General features: G+C 34.8%; 1 protein-coding gene across 3 annotated transcripts in view; it reads right to left on the bottom strand.

Annotated features, from left to right (window-relative positions):
* LOC106868423 (uncharacterized) overlaps window positions 1-21,302 on the bottom strand; it is a 269,861-nt gene that overhangs the window by 168,688 nt on the left and 79,871 nt on the right. For all 3 annotated transcript variants that reach the window (XM_014913780.2, XM_014913711.2, XM_014913933.2), the window contains exon 2: window positions 11,234-11,321. The gene's annotated coding sequence lies outside the window, so the exon portion shown is untranslated. The remainder of the gene's footprint in view (window positions 1-11,233; window positions 11,322-21,302) is intronic.

Consider the following 21,302-nt stretch of genomic DNA (forward strand, 5'->3'; position numbering starts at 1 on the left):
TATATATATATATATATATATATATATATATATATATATATATGTATGTATGTATGTATGTATGTATGTACATATATGGTTATATATATACGTGTGCATGTATGTATGTATGTATGTATGTATATATATGTATGTATATATACACACACAGAATAGTGAATGCTTAACTCCTCATGATTAACCTTTCTTTCACCCGTCATCAGAAGATATTTCACCTTTATTCAATAGTAAATAGCTATTTATAACCAACACAAAGGACAGCACAGATGTAATTGATAATTTGCGTACAAGATAATTTTATTAACTAATTAACAAACATTTATATACATTATCGCGAACGCTGGTGAGTTAGTGGTTTGGTTATTCGGCTCACGATCGTAACTTCCATTCACAGCGACGCGTTGTGTCCATAAGCAAGACTCTTCATTTGCCGCTGCTCCAGTCCACTCAACTGCGAGAAATGAGTTGTACTTACAATTTAAGGGGTACCCTTGACATACTCTGTGCCAGGCTGAATCTTCTTGATGTCTGCACTAAGTGGTCGAGTGTCTATAGAGTACTCAGCCACTTACATTTTAATTTTACGAGCAGATTGTTCCGTTATTCGAATCAACTGCATCACTAGTTGAAACCGACGGAGTGCCGGACGAGACACATAAAGTGTATTGAATATGTTTAAATGCACAGAATCGTCTGTCGTTTTATTCTTTCTTCGCATAGAAAAAAGGAGGCACGCCATATCTTCCACTCGGAGGTTAACATAGTCTACGGATCTCATCATTATTCTGCTCTGAAAGAAAACTCCCAGCAAGCTGCAGTTTAAAGAAATGCCCTAAGGAGAACTTAGTTATAAAAGTTAGAGTAAACTGGAAAGATTGTGAGTGGTGTGAATAAAGATTAAGGAATAATTAAGCAAAATACACATACCATTAGAAAACAAACTCTAATTTAAGCCTTTAAACTGATGTGAATAAAGATATACAGTAAGAAATGTCTTCATTAAAAGGACATAAATATTTCTACCAAATCGAAAAATCTACAACTCAATAGAGACTTCAGTACCTAATAAACGAAATACATGTGTATATTTCAAACCAATTATAGATGTCTGTAGGTAATTAGGAAGAAAGAGCCGATTAACAAAATAAATCGCTTTTTCAATGTTGTATAGTGAAACCGTATAACCCCACCCCGGCAAAAACGTGGTAGAAGCTATTATAAATAGATCAGTAGCCCGTCGTCAGAGAAGGTCGAGAGTCAAAGACTTGAGAGTCGACAGTTCTAGTCGGTGTCTTGTGGCGCTATCAGCGATAGCAAAACAGAAGTTGGTGTATTACTATTCTGGTACGAAGAGATACAATGGTATCCTATAACTAGTGACTATTGTGGCTCCTAGCGTAAAACAGCAACTATAGTACAACGGCAGTCACACATTACACTATTGGGTGGATCCTAATATACGACAGTGGAAAAATAAATTTACGCGGAGTCTAAAAAAACATTCAAACGGAGAGTTTAAACTAATTCAAGTGGAAAATTAAATAACTCGACAGAAAAGTAGCAAAACTCTTGTGCAAACCTACGAAAATTGTAAAATATGGAAGATTTCTTATCTGGGATAGTTGAGTTGCAAAAACAGCAATAACAAAACTCGAGGAACAATGAGAACAACCAGGATTGCAGTAACAAATGCTACAACTAATGAAGTTGATAAACAAACCAGAGAATACATTTTCGCCTGACCATGTAGCAAATTCCATAAGCGAATTCAAATATGACCCGAAAAAGGATTAACCTTCGAGGCTTACTGTCGAAGATTTCAACAAATGTTGAAAAAAGAACAACAAAATTGAACGGGCGAAAAGAAAACGCGTCTAGTTTTAAGAAAACGAACGACAGCAGAGCATGAGAAGTATAGTAACTCCATATTGTCAAAAAAGCGTCCGATATAAATTTCCCCAGTTGATATTTTGGGCAAAATATTTAGTGAAAAGTGTTCACAGTTTAATACTAAATGAACATGTTTAAACACAAAAAAGAGCGTAGATGAAGACTTCACTACTTACACAGGCAGAATCAACAAAGAATGTGAGAGATTTTGGCTGGATATGCTTACTCCAGAATCTTTCAAGTGTTTGATCTTTGCACAGGATTAACAGATAAAAAGGGTACAGAAATCTGATAGAAAATTCTAGCAAAACTGGAAATGAACCAATAACTGACGTTGCAGAAATTGTCGGAAGAGTAGAACAAGATATTAAAATTAAGGCATCACACAGAAGAAATTCAGCTGAAAGTGTGTTTTCACATAAGACCAGTGCAAAACAGTCGGAAGACAAATAAAGTGTTGCAGGAAAAACAGAAAAGATATCGGTTTGTACACCCATATATATCATATGGTGCGATACACCTGGAAACAGATTGACCGATTAAAATGCAAAGTGCTTTCATCACGGGATTATAGGACATATAAAATGGCAATGCAAAACTCGACTGATAGGAAAATGGAACAAACAAGAAAAAATAAATAATTTGTCAGCAGGAAAAGTTGTGACTACAAATAGAAAATTCGTGAATGTGAGAACTGAAACTATTAGTGTGCAATTAGACACTGGAAGTGACATCACAATCATAAATTAGAAAACATGGGAACAAATGGATAAACTAAAATTATGTCGTTCAAACACCATAACGTACAGTGTTGCTAGAAGATATTTATATTTCACGAGCGAACGCGTTTGTAATATAATGTTCAAAGGTCGAACCAAAAAAGTGAATAATTTCTTTTTATTGCTATGAAGGAACAACACAGAGGGGAGAAACAAGGACATATAAGCACATAAGGAATGAGGGAGCGGTGACTGAATCACGTGCAAAACGTATGGGAATTAACTGAGAATTGAAAATTAGATTAAAATATGTACAATGCATAAATTAGAAATGAAAAAATAAGTGGGGGCCATTGGGTCTCACACCTCACGCACCACCACTGAAACATTTTCGTACCCTTATGTCTTCCTGTAGGTTGGGTCATTCACTCCCAACAAGCTCTTTCCACTTTCTTCCATTTTTTCGCAAATACATCCGAAGGTAGGCCTCTCCGCACCAGCCTTATTTTCCGTTTCAGGTGGAAACGGAAAAAGTTCATCAACCTACGGCTGGTGATGAAGGTACCTGTCTCGATTCCTTTCACTCTCGTCTTCCAGATCGCCTCTTTCGCCATTGTTACCACGACAAGGGTACACAACTTTACTTCCTGGTTAATTGAAGGGGATGAGTCTATCTTGTTGATAGATTCGGCCGACATCTGTACTCTTCCTAGATGTGACAACAGGTGTTCGGTGTAGTTCCCATAGATCCGATAACATTGGACGTTGCACGAATGCATGCAAAACAATTTCCCTGCTTCGCCCGCGTCTCGGACAAGTAGGCGACGAAAATTGGCCGGTCTATAGAGCCTATGTGAAACTGGTAGGGTCCCTCGATAGCACTGCCAGTCCGGGGATTTCCAGTAATTATTCAGAGGTCCTGGCCCGAATGTTCTCCAAAACAGGCTGGCAAGCTGAGGTTCGTTGAAGCCCAGAGTTCTCCCCAGGTCGGGGTTGCACTCGCTCTCTAAGGACCCTCTATAGAAGGACGAGATGGAACCCCCCGCCACCGACATTGCCCCTGCAGGAGAGGAGACAGAGATCTTGACGGCACTGCGCAGGCCATTCACCCATCCTGGGTCTCCACTTTATTCACGGTTCCAGTTCACTGAAAGAGTGAACTGTGGAAGAATGAACTTCACAAACGTAGACCATACCAGCTGACCATCCAGATAGAGCCAGAGGTGCCGAAGTCGAAATACCAATGGATTGTCTATATGATACTTTCCAGTTCCAACGCCATTGCAAGAAGTCGAAAGGAAGAATACTGAGTTCCTAAAAATAGACCCAAAGAAGAAACGATATTGATTATATGAAAAAAGGAGCAGGTCGAGTGAATAAAAGAAATTGATTGTTTATTTAAAATAATTAAATAGGGAGATGTTGTATAGTGACACTGTACACCCCTCCCGGTAAAAAGTGGTAGGAGAAGACATAAGCAGATCAGTAGCCCGTCGTCAAGAGAGGGTCAGCAGTCGAAGAGTTGAGAGTCGATAGTTCTAGTCGGTGTCTTGTGGAGTTAACAGTGATTGTAAGAGAAGTCAATGTATTACTATTCCGGAAGGAAGTGGTACAGCGATATCCGAGGACTAGTAACTATTGTGGTTACTAGCGTAAAACAGCAACTACAGTACAGCGGCAGTCGCACATCACCACGTGAGAGGAATCCACTTTGCAGCATTCAAAATGTAGAAGTTATAGGGTAGAGGCTTACTCTTGCTAGGCTAGAACCGATTGAATTATTAAAAATGCAACGGTAACAACCAATTCATTAACATCCCAGTAGAAGTTTCATAACAATTAATAAGGCTGTTGAAGAGACTATCAGATATTCTAGTGGTTAGTACTCAATAGATCGTAATAATTTTTGCAGCAGAAAAAAAAAATTGAATCTCATGACTGACATTAAAACTGATGTAAATTTTAGTGCAGATTAGTTGTGATACTATATGTTTAATTGGTCGTTAAGGTGTTATAAAAAGATGTATGCATAAAAATTGAAAACCATACATGCATTTTGCATTCTTACAAACATTTAGAAAATAGAAAATCTTATTGTTGCATTATAAAACAAGTTAGAAAACATTCATACAAAGTGTACAAAATATGGAGAAACCATTTATCTATTTCTGTAATTTTTCTATTGGCAATGTAACAAATTCGAAACAGCCCATATGCCTTATGTATTCCTTGTATATAATGCATATAGATCTGGGGAGGGTTTATGTTCTTTTTTGCAGATATTTATGTATATATAAATCAGTTATAATACGTTGCATAATGATTCTTTTCTGGCAGAAGGCTCAGTCGCTAGCATTGCTGAATTGTTTGATATTTTGTGAGGTACTCTCTCTAAATCACGTTGGCATTCCAAAACCAACGTAGAATAAGCTTTGGGAGCCATAATATTGAACGACAGGCCTGTTGTATCTTTAAGCATGAACTCTCCAAATCTATGGTCCTTGTAAGAGAACTGACTTTTGCCAAGTTCCTTGTTGTCCAATGTGTAAACTTACCTGAATGGTTATTAAACAATTTCCAGCATCGTCTTCATGGCTGGAATCGCTTCTCTTGAAACGTAGATAATTTTTTCGGGACATTAGTGCACTATACAATACTGATCTATCTTTTAGATCTATCTTTCCATTTCTTAGAATTACTACATTCACCACTATTCTTGTCTACTATTTCCTCGTGGCCTAGTCTGCTCGCATTATGAGTAATCTTATTTAGACGATTTAGCTACTTCTGTCATCTCATTCGAAGTCTTTCAGTTGAAATCTATTAACATTAGGCCCATCGTTTTGGTGGGGTAATTTAGATTTAGCAGTGGATTGACTCGAACTTGTGTTATTCTCCTTTTGGTTAGTTGAGGGTGTTTCTGTGTCCGTTGACCCAACCATACCACTCGCGTAATGATTAAATTTGCTATTATATTCTTTACAACTGGTCATTGAGTATTTTATTCTATTATGATGGCAGTTTATATACAAAAAGAGAGAGATAGGAGAGAGAGAGAGAGAGAGAGAGAGAGAGAGAGACAGACAGACAGACAGACAGACAGTGACAGAGAGAGAAAGCGAGGGAGAGAGATGTACTTGACTTTATTGAGCTGGCCTTCAAGAACAGGCTATATATCTTCTACCTAGGTTTGCTGTGACGGGTGAGGCTTTTGCAGTTAGGTACCACATGAAATGTCCTAAGTCGGGCACAACTTCCAGCGCCACGGATAGAAGCCATAGTAATAGAGGCCATAATAACAGTAGTAGAAAGACGAAAGGGGAAAATGTGTGACGCTGAAGATGTGAATGGCACCATGCAAACTACTCACGTAGTCTTTTGCAGGACAGATCAACGTTTCAGTCTGATCTATAGGTTGTAGGAGAGTTATAGTAACTTCCAGCTTTCTGTTTTACAATACAGGTTTTCGTTAAAATCTTGCATATTGAGATTTTTCCGGATTTAGTAATCAATCAAGTCTAGCACAATAAAATAATCGTTATCCATTGTGATATATATATATATATATATATATATATATATATATATATATCCAACTATGAATATAATAACTTAGAATCTATTTCTAATTAATCTAATGAATTTGCATAAAGCTTTTAAATGTACATGGCATATGAATGATTAATTAATTCAGATCAAAATATCTGTTTAAAACGGGGACATCATACTTCGTTAAATCTATAAATTATTCATACATTATTAGGTTTAACAGTTGCAATTTATTGTTAAAAGCTATTTAAGTACTAAAGCTTTAAGTAGACAACCATAAATGCATCACTAAATAAAGGTATGCATTTAAATTTACGATAGTGAAAATTAAATAACTTTTGTGTAATATAATTTCATTTAGCATTGCTTGAGAATGACTTCAAAGCATAGCAATACTAATTTATGCAATCTAATAAAATTGTCTGCTAAAATAGGTATTCAGAAACTTAAATATGCTTTGAAGAACATCAGAATATGGGAATTGTGAATTAGTTTCTGTGATTTAAAACTTGAACTAATTATAATTAGACGGTTTTGAACTATTCTTGCCCTGCACTCGTTTGCATATTGCCTTTTCTGTTTAGTTTGTTTTCCATCATGCTCAAATGAGTAGAAAGAGTCCGGAAAACTCGGGCCGTCTTGAGTCACTGGATTTACCGTAAACTATCAATACAAATGCTGTTTATTGTACATCAACTTCTCATAACTGTATGACGATAGTTTAAACCTACTGGAAATAGCCGATGAAGTTATATCTCTGATCTGTTATTGTTGTTCTTCACCTCTTTTTTCCTTTTTCGTGGTAGGATTTCTGTTCTGTACGACAATTGTTATATTATTCCTTCCGATAACGGCACTCAATATCTATGATCTTCCAGGATCATTAAACTCTGTATGTCCGTGCCGACACCTTGCAGCCTCAAGTCTTTCCGTGTTGTCCGCGTTTTAATATTTTCAGTTTGTCGACCAAAAACGTAAACATAAACCAGAATTAGTCGCAATGACCAATGATCTTCATCACAACCATTGCATTTTGTTGTCATTACTAGATTATGCACTTTCTCAGTCTGATAATTTGCCCGACCTCGGTTTTTAAAAATCCTTTATGTTCTATTCCAAAGTTGGAACAAATATCACTACAACGACCTTTTAAGTGGGATGAACCACTCAACCTGAAAACCATTCTAACTGGGCTCCAGCTTCAAGGCCATGCTTTGTTTCTTTTTTTATATGTTATTACCATCCATGTCTCGCACAAATAGCCGTGATGCATGTGCTTGATGTACTCTTATCAGACGGGTAGTCATGATGTGTATACTGAGCTTTGAGTATCTAACTCCAGTCTCACTTTGATGGCATGCCCTGCTCTTTCACCCAGTGGAAAATATTATAATTTATAATAATAATAATAATAATAATAATAATGATAATAATAATAATGATGATGATAATAATAATAATAATAATAATAATAATAATAATAATAATAATAATAATAATAATAATAATAATAATAATATCATTAATTAATAAAGAATACACACAAAGAAACGCAGTTTAGAGGGCAAATATATCTCATGCATTGAGAAAAAACAACAGACGAAATAAGACATTTTCTTTTTCTTTTGTTTTAGCAACCGGGAAGGTTTGAGAGAAGGATGAGTTAGAAGAAATCACTAACGTTGACACGAATGTTTTATGCCTTCTTTTGAGTGTTGAATAACCTTGAAAATCAACGAGTAATCACTTGAAGCTATAACAACAGAATTAGAGAAGACGCTACATATAAATACGAGATGGCACGAAATTCTGACTAAAATATTTCCCAGGGACAGAAAAAAAGGCAGATATAATAAAAGAAAAATTAAACTGGAGAAAAAAAAACCAAATATGCCAGAGAACAGAAAAATTGATGTAAGGGGTTGTATCTCTCTAAAGACCAATTTCTGGTCCCAGAAGACATAATCGAAGAGTGTTGTATGAGAAAAGGGAGTTTAGCATGACATGAAATGTCTAGTAGAAAGATTTTCACCACAGTATTCTCTCACACGTTTATTGTGATACGTTAGCTGTTACTAAAATGACAGCTTTATAAGATGCATTGAACCTGTCAAGATTAAATAGATAAGCTAAGGACTTGTAAATGGTAAACCGTTCTCTATGAAAAAAGAATTATGTCATGGGATTTTGTGTATCACGACATATATGTCTGACACAAACCCTATGAAATCAATTTGTTAAACTGCCCTAGGATTGGATAAATCAACCACCTCCTCTATATCTATTAAACGTAACAGATAACTAGAAACACTCTTTCAGAGATGGATTTATTAGAGAAGTTAATATGCGATTCGGATAAAAAAATGTGCAAATGTAAATTCGAATACAGAAATGTTAAGAACGCTAACATAGTACTAATTAAAACACAAGAGAATTCGACCAAACGCAAAAATACAGCCACTAAAGTATCAATGAATTTAACAGAGCACAACATGCAGAAAGCACGGAAAGGAGTTAGCAAGAAATATTATATACGCATTAGATAATTAAAAGACCTAAAGGCAACAATAACGTAATCTACATAATTACATAATCTGTACAAGTAATAAGTTGTAGCTATAAAATTCTGAATTGAATGCTAAATGAACTAGGTAGCCAGACTAGACTGAATAAGAAATATAATTACTTCATTTAGAATACACTGCACAAAACGTGACACAGGAAGATTATATTTACCATGTATATAGGTGTAAGAGTGTAATGCAACTTGGGAGCATATTCAATACAGGGATACAAAATTATATACTATTGTTATTCCATAATAAATGCAACATTTGTAACTGGAGTAAAAATTGCATACGCTGCTTAAAACCTGGAGCTTCCATGAAATATGTATACTGTAAATGATTCGAAAACATGTAGACAAACAAATAACAAAAGGTAAAGCATATAAATATAGACAGTATGCTGAAAATAACGCTACATGGCACCGCAGGTATATTGCATAGAGAAAGTTTATACCAAAAAAATAACAAGACCCCATAAAACATAGGCAAATCGGAGAAATGATTTGGTAAGTAGATCAGTGAAATAACACAACATAAGTAAATCATTGAAAAGTTTGTTCTATTATATGTACAAATCCTAAAAATTAGGGTAGGGTTTTTACAGGTTTACATCAACTGCTGTAATTGATTAACATCATATCTTATAATAATAATAATAATAATAATAATAATAATAATAACAATAATAATAATAATAATAATAATAATAATAACAATAATAATATTTTGGAAGATTGTCATAAAACACACAAGCACTTATCTATAGCCTGGATAGAGTGTAAAGAGGTTTTTGATAGTCTATCACATAGCTGGATTGAAAAATGTTTGGAAATTTATAAAATAACTCCTACTCTGCGAAACTTCTCATCTGTAAGTATGAGATCATGGATAACCTCGATGACTTTGAATAGTGACACGGAAACTTTCAATGCTGGAGGTGTAAAAATTTCATGTGGTATTTTCGAAAGTGACTCTCTATTACCACTCCTCTCATCTTTAACTTTAATATCTGAAATTGCTCGATGATGTACAATATGGCTATATATATTCTTGATAAAAATATAAATCATCTCTTTCACATGGATGATTGCAAAATGTGGAATCTCGAGACTAAGACAATATCTGTGGTGCCCTAGGAATGATAGCAAAAGGGGTTCATTGATACCTATCTCAGATAACAGGAAATACAAAAATGGAAGCAATCCAAAAGATATTGCTCATAGAAACTGCTCATATCTTATGTAAAATATTGTCTATGTAATCCCCAAAACATTTTAATCTGTCAAAATACTTTTAAATGTACATAATAGTAAACACGTTTTACACTCATCTTAACATCACACTATCATCATATAATCAAATTACTTTTAAAACAAACTTCTAATTCACTTGTTTTGACAAACATTCTCTATAACAATACTCTGTGCACAACCGAAAGTATAGAACCTTAGTCATAACACCAACTTGAACTTCTAACTCGTTGTCTCTGGTGGTCACTGGATAAGACTTGGAGTCAACTTGCACAAATACAAAGCAAAAGCCAAACATATAACAACGACAATAATAATAATAACAACAACAACAGCAACAACAACAATAATAATAATGATAATAAATGCCCTGATTCAGTATCAGACAGTGGCTCTCATGGCTTGTTATCTTAACCGATTGGTAGTATTAACATGTACATTGTTTTGTCTTGGTTTTAAAGATATTTAAGTAATGAATAGTATAAGGGGTCTTCTAATGAATGGGCGATGATAAGCACTTACATATATGGATATAGTGTTTTATATGAATATATCTGAGACATATATCAAATTAACACGTAATTATCCGAACGAGAAAAGTAATAGACGAAGTAAATAGTGGAAAAATAAACAAACGATAAACAAACACTACCGGACTGTATCGGAGGAAGGTAGCCGGTTAGTATATTATTATATTAAAATTCAGAGATAAAGTACGCAATAAAATCGGATTTAGGAAGTCTGATTTCGTTATGTGTAAATCTAAGTTATAATTTCAAGCTTACGAGTAAATATCCGAAATAGAAGAGCAAAGGTGAAAATGGCTGAGTTAAAATATTTAAAGACTTATAGACTAAAATTGAAGTGGGGAAACTCTGTATTCTAAGGTGTAGGTACAGGAGGTGGCCAAACTCTGCATAAGGATTTTACAACCTCCATTTATGTATGTATATATATATATATATAGTCAAACACGTATAGGAATAAACAAACGAACGGAAAAAAACACAGAAGGTGGAGTTGAAAAGCATATACTAAATGCACAGATGAACGGGAAAAAAACACAGAATATCACCAACTCCTCATCAGTTAACGTCCAGGGGTTCGGGCGCAATTGTGAGACACACACACAAACACACACATATATATATACATAGAAGGTTCCGAATCATAGTTGACTGTGGAATATGTGCACTGAATATTATGAACGCATGTAACCAAAAATGGAATTAAAAATATAAAGGGTTCTTGTACTTACGTTTATTGGCTGAAAGCTCTCGCCTATTGTTGCCGTTTGTATTAACATTAGAATGCATCAAGTGCTTATAGTAGCTATCTCAATTAACCTGGAAAATAGAATAAAGATACGTGATTAGTTCGATCAAATATTTTCAAAGTTGATTAAAGTATATCTTCAACCATGCACAGGCCTTCTCGCACAGACAGAAAACATACACGAGCATATTAAATGAGCTAATGAACAATGAACATTGACATTTAGGTTCATAAAATTTTCGTGAGGGCGAATGAACTTTTGCTGCAATATTTGGGTGGACCACAACTAATACTTTATTTATATTTCTCAATAGAAATCCAATTGCAAAGACGGTTTGCCCCGTGCTGGAAATCACAGTAGCTATCTTCTGTTGACCTTTAGTGCTCCAAAGTCAATTTTAACCATCAAGATTTCTATTCAGTATAACAGCATAAAGCGATTCTATTATCAGATTATCGTTGTACATGACCCTTATTCAGTGTTCCTAATATGCATTTGGCTTCAACAATAAAATTCGACAAGTTTAGTATCTCTCATGATTGTTTAGCTACATGCAGTAGTCAGATAAGATAATTGATGTAAATTGGATTCAACTTTATTATCCGGAATGGTTTATTGATTTGAAAACAGTTTCAGTGCACGGAAACTTACAGGACTGTATGAATAGAATTTCTATGACTGATACCTAATATATATTTCTAAGTGCATTCTGTTGTTCTTCTGCCGGCTGATTCCAATATTACAAAACGTACAACAGCATCATATGTTTATTTTATTATACACGATCTCATATTTAACGTTTTTGTACAACATATGTATATTTTAACTAAATTTTAAAACATTTGTATGAAGGTAATGCTCACGAATATTTTAGAATTCATTGCTTCAAGAGAGAATATTCATTGGAATCATCCTCGTTGAAATTAGGAAATTTTCTATACTTTGGTAAATATCTCTACAAATAATCCGCTTGAAATACAAACGTGTCACTCCACTACCATCAATTTCTATCAGCATGTTGACGAACATATATTACATGCAATATCATCAAATAACGTATGTTATCAAAGGAGATATTGGATGATTATTTGAGATTAACGTACAACATCTTAAAAATTGCATTGCTCTGCAATAAATTCTGGGCGATAAACGAATTTACGGATCAATTTTGATTTTCAAGGTGAGTTAATTAGTAATTGTTATTATAGAAGGCATGCGTGTAGATGACTAACAGTTGCTAAAAGTCATTAAATACTTGGAGTAATTTAGTAAAATTACACTTATCCACCAGCATAGAAGTCTACTATTATTTCGAAACAAATTACTTTTTCGCATTATCCACAGCTAATTTCAATGACCATAAAATAATTTTGCTTGAACTTACTTTGTTATCATTTACAAATAATAAGTTAAGGAGGCTATCACCATGTAGGTAAAAATTTTAACGACCTTAAAAATTCGGCCCTCAGTACTTTTGCAAATGTATTTTCCGAGAACACATATCTAGTTATGTCAGCATCCAGAAAAATTATCCAATAACTACCGCGGAAATTATTCCAGCTCTTTAAGACCGACTACCAAAACTTCTACACTAGACACGTCAATTCCCGATCTCTACTATAACCACGAATATCATGCTTTAAATGAACGGTATGCAGTATATACTAGAAGGAAGCAGCTAATACTGTAAGTCAAAACGGAATCATCAAAGACTTTACTTTGTTAGAAATTTGAGAAGAGATTAATGATTCCTTTTAATTAGTTGAAATAAGCTGTTCAGCAGTGCTAATTAAATTCTTCATATATCTGTGACAGCTGAATAAAATTTGACAGGAGATATCTGTCAACGGTTCATACAAATATTATTAATGCTGATGACAGTCCAAGTTGAATTACAGAAATAATAGCAAAAAGCAAATTAGGAACAATAATATTAATAATAATAATAGTAATGATGATGATGATGAGGATGATGATGATGATGATGATGATGACGATGATGATGACGACTACGATGATAATGATGAAACGAAAGTATGAGCAACATCTTGAATGAGTGCAGTGAGCTATCACAAAAGAATATAAACTTAGATACGTCTGTGGAGACAAAAAAACGACAACAACAACAAAAAGATGCATCAGGATATTAGGCGAGTGTGTGTCTTCGAAAAAAGAGGAACGTTACGTGAGTATGAACAAATCAGAAGCTGTGACAGAATATGAGAATTACAGGTTATTATGGACGTCCCAATAAAACTTGACAAACTATTGAAGCAAGAGGACCAGATGTGATTATAGATAATAAAATAAATAGCAAAATCGTACACTTTGCATTTCCCTATGATAACAGAGTCGATTCCAAAGAAGTGAATAAACGAGAACTATCAGACTGTAGCCAAAGAAATGAAGAGACTGTTAAAGACTGAGATACCAAGGACTCCTCTGCTAAATGGTGCATTTGGCACAACACTCGAAATGCTACATAAAGACTTAAAGACAACTTAATAAATAATAATAATAATAATAATAAGAAGAAGAAGAAGAAGAAGAAGAAGAAGAAGAAGAAGAAGAAGAAGAAGAACAACAACAACAACAGCAACAACAACATCAACTTCAAGAAGAAAAATAGCGCGATGTGATTTGTAATAAAGATTGATTCTGTTTATTGAACGGATTGAACGATATTTCGACATATTATGTGTCTTCCTCCATGTCAAAATGTAAAATTAGAAAAATAAATGCCAAAATAAAAGAAAGAAACACAGAAACACGGACATTGAAAATATGTACGAGGAAATCTTGCATCAGCTTTCACTTTTTCAGAACTGGTAACAAAGAAAGAGAAAAAAGAAGACAAGAAAGAGAATACTTTGTCAGATTTGTGTGAATGCGATGAAATTCACGTCATTTTTGTCATTCCTTCAGGGCGTGTCTTAAGCAATTCACAACTATATTTCTCCTCATGCATTTGGAGGACTGAACGTGTAGTAGAGTCAGGATATTTTCTGGAACTTAAGGTGTTCCTAAGAAGTATAGCCGTTCGATATGAAATGTTCAGCAAGTTTCGTTGAACTAATGCTATTGCCAAACATTATACATCAAACGCCTGTAGAGTATGGGTCATGTGCTAACTGTCCAAATATGAATTTTATCTGTGTTACTGCACTACGCATCCATCACTTAAACCCACCGAATGACTTCTGTGCGCTCGTGTTTCAGCAAAGTCTCCTTTGTTCCGATAACACATTTTTGTTTTTCCGGCCGATGAAATGTTTGAGAGGCTATTCGAATTGTTCTCTTTAGTTTGAATTCACTATAAGCTGACAATGGATACTAATTTTGACGCGGAAACGTTTCTGCACCGGGAAGACAGGAAAACTATGCTAATAAGCTACCATATAACCATCTGTTGTATATAGGAGAAGTGAAATTATGTACAAAATTCGAAACATATCGAATTTCTTTGTTGCAGATATTTCATATGAAACATTGTGTCGAAAAGATAGGTAGGTCTAAATGCTTCCCCATAAATAATGATGAATGGTTTAAACAAAATATCTCAATAGACACATCACTAGCAAAGGGGAACATAGGCAATAAAGAATTGAGCAAGAGACTAGTTTCTCCGGAGAAAAGAGAAAACCTATTTGGGAGTTACACCTTGATCAACCTCAGCAAAAATAATTTCAGTTATAAAGAGAAATGTCTAGGATTCAGTTTTCTCGGAAGAATAAAGAGAGGAAAAAAGTTATCGGTAATATCGGCAGAAGTTCAAAATCTGAATTTATCCGCGACTAAGGGGAAATGATATCATGGTTCAAGTAAGAAGTGTGGTCTTTGTGAAAGTGCTGTAGAGGATTATAACACGTATAAGCGGCGTCTTATCGTAAAAGATATAAGACGAAACAAATCTGATTTCTACCTTAGTTAGATTTGTGTTACCAGTTGTGAGATAAGTGCTGCATATTTTTTCTTCAAAATACTGATAGGGCACAGAAACTGTGTCAATAGCCAGCTAGAGATGTCTTCATGGGGCTACAAGCTACAGTAGCATCAACCCTTACGGGTTAGCCACATTTAGGTGGCAAATATACTTCATGATGTCGTGCAGCTACTGTTCATACCTCGCTCTGAGATTTATTATTGCTTGTTTCCACTTCTTCGAGATCAGTGAAATTTCGTCACTAGAAAACGGATATATGTATTTGCATTGGTAACGACTTCCTATCGCCAAGCGGTAGTTGTCACACACTGAGGATGGGTCAATATCCAGAAACCCTGGTCCGTGTGTATCACGTCAGGCTGGAGATGGGAATGATGACTTCCCTATGCAAATACTGACAGGGCACAGAAAGTGTGTCAATAGCCAGTTGGAGGTGATGTCTTTTGTGGGCTACAAGCTACAGTAGTATCAACCCTTAAGGGATAACCACATTTAGGCGGCAAATATACTTCACGAATACTTTAAAATTCTTTTTGCGTTTATTTACACAGGCGCTAAATCTCGTAAAAAATAGACTGACTTTAAAAATTCTTGATATAACTAGTCACGGTTAATAGATAGTTCAAATTATAACTTAATTATTGGTAAACTGAGACCCCGTCCTCCAACTGGTTGTCATTAGTTAATGCTGAACGAATATTTCTTCTAAGAAGAGCTCTTTGAAACGTGATCGTTCAGAGGTAACTACAGCAATAATGACAATGAAGCTCATGAAAATACCATTGCATTTTCAAAACGATTAAACAGAAAAAAAGCAACACATTAATGGAAGAAAACCAAATATATGACAAGATGAAATTAAAAAAGCAAAATAAAAAGAAATGAATGAGCATTATAAGCGAAGCAGAGAAGTTATTAAAGTCAGTAACAATGACATTAATACAAGACACTTTATTCAATTTGAGATTATGAAAATTAATGAAATGCTAAATATAAAATGAAGAAATATTGAAGAAATTGAGTACAGGTGAAAATTAAACAAACAGAAGCGAAGACATGAGTGATAAATAATACAAATGGCAATAGGGCGCTGTAGAAACTAATATAAACAGCACAGTTACCTGCCATTGTCACAATACTGAACCGGAGAGCTACTTTCAACTAGTTAGCCTTTAGCTAGTGTCGAATATTACAATATCATTTTCAAACACGTAATAACCTGCATCAGTATCTTACTATTATTATTATTGTCATGTCCTTACCTTTTGTTACTTGAGAGCATACGTATGAATAGAAACGTAACCAGGAACGTTTTAACTATCCATATTTTTTCTGAAGGATAATTGACAAGGTGAAATGTTGCGAATTTTGTCGGAGATACTTTATATAGTTGCTTATTTAATAAAATCTTTTGTTGAAAATCAGAAACAAATCAACAGTGTACTTTTGAATGAAGAACGTAAACAAAAGAAATTGCTGTATAACAACCGAGTTAAATCGTCAACTATTTAGAGATCACTGAATAAGATTTTGCCAGACAATGTTTATACGTACATATATCCGTATCTACAAAATGTCATTTAATATTTGCATCAAATTTTTTGCACAAGGCCAGCAATTTCGAGGGAGAAGATTAGTCGATTACATAGACACCTGCGTTCAACGGGTACCTATTTTATGGACCTCGAAAGTATAAAATTGAAAGACGATCTCGGCGGAATTTGAACCCAGAACGTTAAGACGAATCTAAATGCCACTAAGCGTTTTTCCGGCGTGCTAATGATACTGCCAGCTCGTAGCCTTATACTGTCTTCCCCTAATATAATCGTTAGCACGCCGGATAAAACGCTCGGTGGCATTTCGTCCATCTTTACACTTTGGATTCAAATTCCGTGGAAGTCAGCTTTGCTTTCATCCTTCTGGCGTCGATAAAATGCGTACGATTTGATGACTTCAGGCGATGTACTCAACTTGCGCTTCCCCGAATTAGGTAGCCTTGTGCCATAATTTAAAACCAATATTACTAAATTAAGAAAAGCGGCGATCTGACAAAATTATTAGCACGCAGGGACCAATGCTTAGCGGCATTTCGTCCCTGTTTACTTTTTGAGTTTAAATTCTGCCGAGACAGGCCTTGCATTATATCATGCCGGAGTCGATAAAATAAGTGCCAGCTAAAAAATGGATTCGATATAATCGACTTACCCCTTCCCAAAATTGCTGGACTCGTTCTGGCTTTGAAATCAATATTTCTAAATTAACATAAACATTTGTAACTTCCTGAATCTCTTCTGTCTTTTGCAAATACAATTATAGTTCGAAAGCCATATCCATTCTTGATTGAAAACCATTTTAGTTATAAAGAATATAATTTTTGGAATTTTGAAAAGAAAGAGAGGAAGGGTGTGAATTAATACAGGACAGTTTTAAACGGGAAAGGAGAAAATCGTAAAGTGACTGGTACAGGAAGTGAAGATCGGGTGCGAAGTAAGAGAAATGGAAATTGATCCGTGGGAGTGTTTGTGTAAGAGGCAACAATGCGGTAGTTTTGCTGCCAGATTGAAATCAGTGGTGACAGCTTCTATGACTGAATAGGAGAGGCCACATGTAAAGAATTGATGTTCAAATTTGTGTTTCTAAATGTGGCTATGGATAATGGACATAGCATATGTGAAATGAGAAGATCTATAATTGAAACTCAAATGAGTGACGGCAGAGAGAATATAACTTCTGAAATCTGAAAGCAACTGACAAATATGGTCATGACAACAGAGATGAATTCTGGGGGAATAAGACCGCTGTTACTGAAGGATATAAAGTAAGATCAATTCTGGGGAAAGAATTAGCACCAACGTGCTTAGCGATCTAAGTGTTTATATTGTAGGATTGACCAAGAGAGTTGTCTAAATGTTTGATCTTTAGATGGTTGAACAATAGATTATAATAATTTCAACTAATGTTAGTGTTTATAGCTTTCACCGATAATTGTAGACGAAGCCTTTGGGATGGAGAAGGTTTAATTATTATGTAATCGCAGTCTATAATCTGTAACAATTTTCACTTTAATAAACGATTGTTTCAAATTCGTCATTAGGCGCCATTAGCAGCATAGAGCAGATTATATCATTGTTGAGAATCAGAAAGATATATTATATTAATTCTACCCAACACAGCCTATTAGTCTCTTGCTTCCTCTCTCTTACATACATAATACGTATATACATACAAACACACACATACATACATACAAACATACATACATACATGCATACATATCACCCACATCATTAGCAGCTATCACAAAATGTAGATACTAACAGCATGATATAGCTACAAAGAATATTTACAATGCTATTCTCATGAAGCACGGTTCTAAGATATCAATCAAAAGCATGTCAAAACCAGCAAGTATTCACACTTTTAAAAACAACGAATACTGGTGGAACACCACATTAAAAACACCAATTCGGTGCAAACCTTACAGACGTGATATTGTTATGTCGACGGAGAAAGAAAGTTATCAACTGTTGCAGAAGTCAACTGCCCAACAGATGTGACTGTAAGGAAAAAGAGAACATTTATGGCGAATTATTGCCGAACATACTGTATTTCTACCTAACATCATAAGAGCATTAGTGTATGTACAAACATAAACCTTTAAAGACTCAGAATTTCCAAGTACAATATATTAGTGGCACAGTGAAGAATTTTAACACATTCCAAAAATTCTCCATTTGAGATTCGTAAGTAAATAGATGCACATACCTGGTTGTATTATCGACAGTTCAACAAACACACTAACTCCACCACATATTTACTAACACTGGGAACTCAACTAACTTAAAATGTCTTGTAGCTTTGTTAGTGACCGGCTTGAATTGTCTGACGGAAAACTTATATACAGCTCGACGCAAAAGATACATACATACATACATACATACATACATACATACATAATACATGCATACATACAAACATGTATTGATGTGAAAACCCGGAAAATACTAACAAGCACACACAACTTCTACATAAACAGGGACGTAGACAGCCCTTACCTACAATGGAAAAAAGGCGACAGAGGCTTAACGTCAATCCAAAATGTCTTTTAATGTCAAATTATAACCCTTCGGCAACATATTTGAAGCACCAAGTGTTGAAGTGCATCCTTTAATCAAGTTTACATACATGAGGCTGATAACATCATAAAACTTGGAAGACAGCTCTTTGTCTGAAACCTTAAATATATTCCCAAAGAAGTCGCATGCTTTACTACAACGTATCATCAGATGAAAGGATGAGCGTATATGAGCAGAAGACTATGCATGGGTATGTTAGTGGAAAGATCAGAGATGATAGTAACATTAATCATCAAAGCAATCCAGGAATAGGACATATCAACGAAATACCTCATGCACAAAAGGGATTAAGGAGCAGGAAAAACAGTAAAATGTGACAAGCGACACAGACTTTGTGGATATCACCTACATCATAAGCAGTTGTCCGAAAATGACATCACGGTATTATCTACCGATGAAACACGATGTTGTAGCGAGGACTCACTATAATGAAATCCATTCCCGAGGACGAAGAAATTAGAATCAACAGTATGGTAGAAGTCATAGCCGCTCATAATAATGAGGAGTACTGGTGGAATGTCCCAATGAATACTTCAATAATATGTAAGCGCAACATGCATGATACAATGTTTTGGATAGAGAAGAGAAATTGTGTATAGTTGTGGAAATTAGCTGCCCAGCAGTTGTTAACATAAAGAATACAAAGAGAATACTTACGCTGAACTATTGAGACGTCTGGGGTAACTCTATCCAGATTACAAGTTCAGGTTTATACCTGCAATTGTTGTGGCCTAGGGATATGTAACACATTGCCTAAATATTAAATCATGAGAAGTTAAGCTTCTAAAAACCAGTAAGGAAAAAGCTAATTCGAAGACTACAGATCCAATCCATCACTGGAACTGTAAAAATCTGTAAAACTTTACATCATTTAAATATTTATGAGCGTGTCTAATTATGCAACTATACGCATGAAAATATATACGTAAAATAAAACATATAAATCTGTACATATACATATATACGTACATACATACTTACATGCATGCACACATACATACATACATACATATATATATATACATACAAACAAAAATACTCTTGTTGATGTAGCAATTCCAATGAAGGAGCCTTGGATCTAGGTTAGAAACCGGCTCTTTCTCTATTGTCAAGAAATCTTGAAATGAAACTGAATAATGATATACATACATACACACATACATATATGCATATAATAAATTTATAGTGTAATTTATGGATTCATATAAATGTGTAGGTATCACAGAAAGATCCTGCCGTGGACTTACTTAGGAGACAACAGAGTAATCCAAAGCAGAGCGGTATGATGGGGAGTAGCTACAATCCAGTAGATCCGATCGATGAAGGTGTTTCAGGAAAAGTACATAAACTATATATAAACCATAAAAAGCTAGGAGGTACGAGAGATAAATATATTTATTTAACTACGCCTCATTCTTAGGATTACAGTCGTTTCACAGCCCCTTCATTATTAATAGTAATTTCAGTACATGGTAAATTATGTTTAGACATTTGCAGTTATAGGCATGATACGCATTCTTCAATATGCTTGTATATTTAGAAATGAATGTAGATCCAAAAAAGCTCGCTATATCTGCGTTGATACACTTAAACATACATACAAACATACACTCATGCACTCATGCACTCATAGAAACAGACAACCACACAGATACAGACAGACACACACGCACACATACACACACACACACACACACACTGATATATGCATCATTGTATGTAGGTATGTACGTGTGCATATACCTATATACATGCATATATATTCATATTTATCTATCTATGTATCTAGCTACACGCACACTCATACACATACACATATATATATATATATGTAGCTAGCTGCACACACACACACACACATATATACTTTTATTCTTTTACTAGTTTCACTCCTTTAACTACGACCATGCTGGAGCACTGCCTCTTACTCGAAGAAATTGACTCGAAGAAATTATATATATATATATATATA

This window comes from Octopus bimaculoides, chromosome 10 (assembly GCF_001194135.2).
Source record: "Octopus bimaculoides isolate UCB-OBI-ISO-001 chromosome 10, ASM119413v2, whole genome shotgun sequence".
NCBI lineage: Eukaryota > Metazoa > Mollusca > Cephalopoda > Octopoda > Octopodidae > Octopus > Octopus bimaculoides.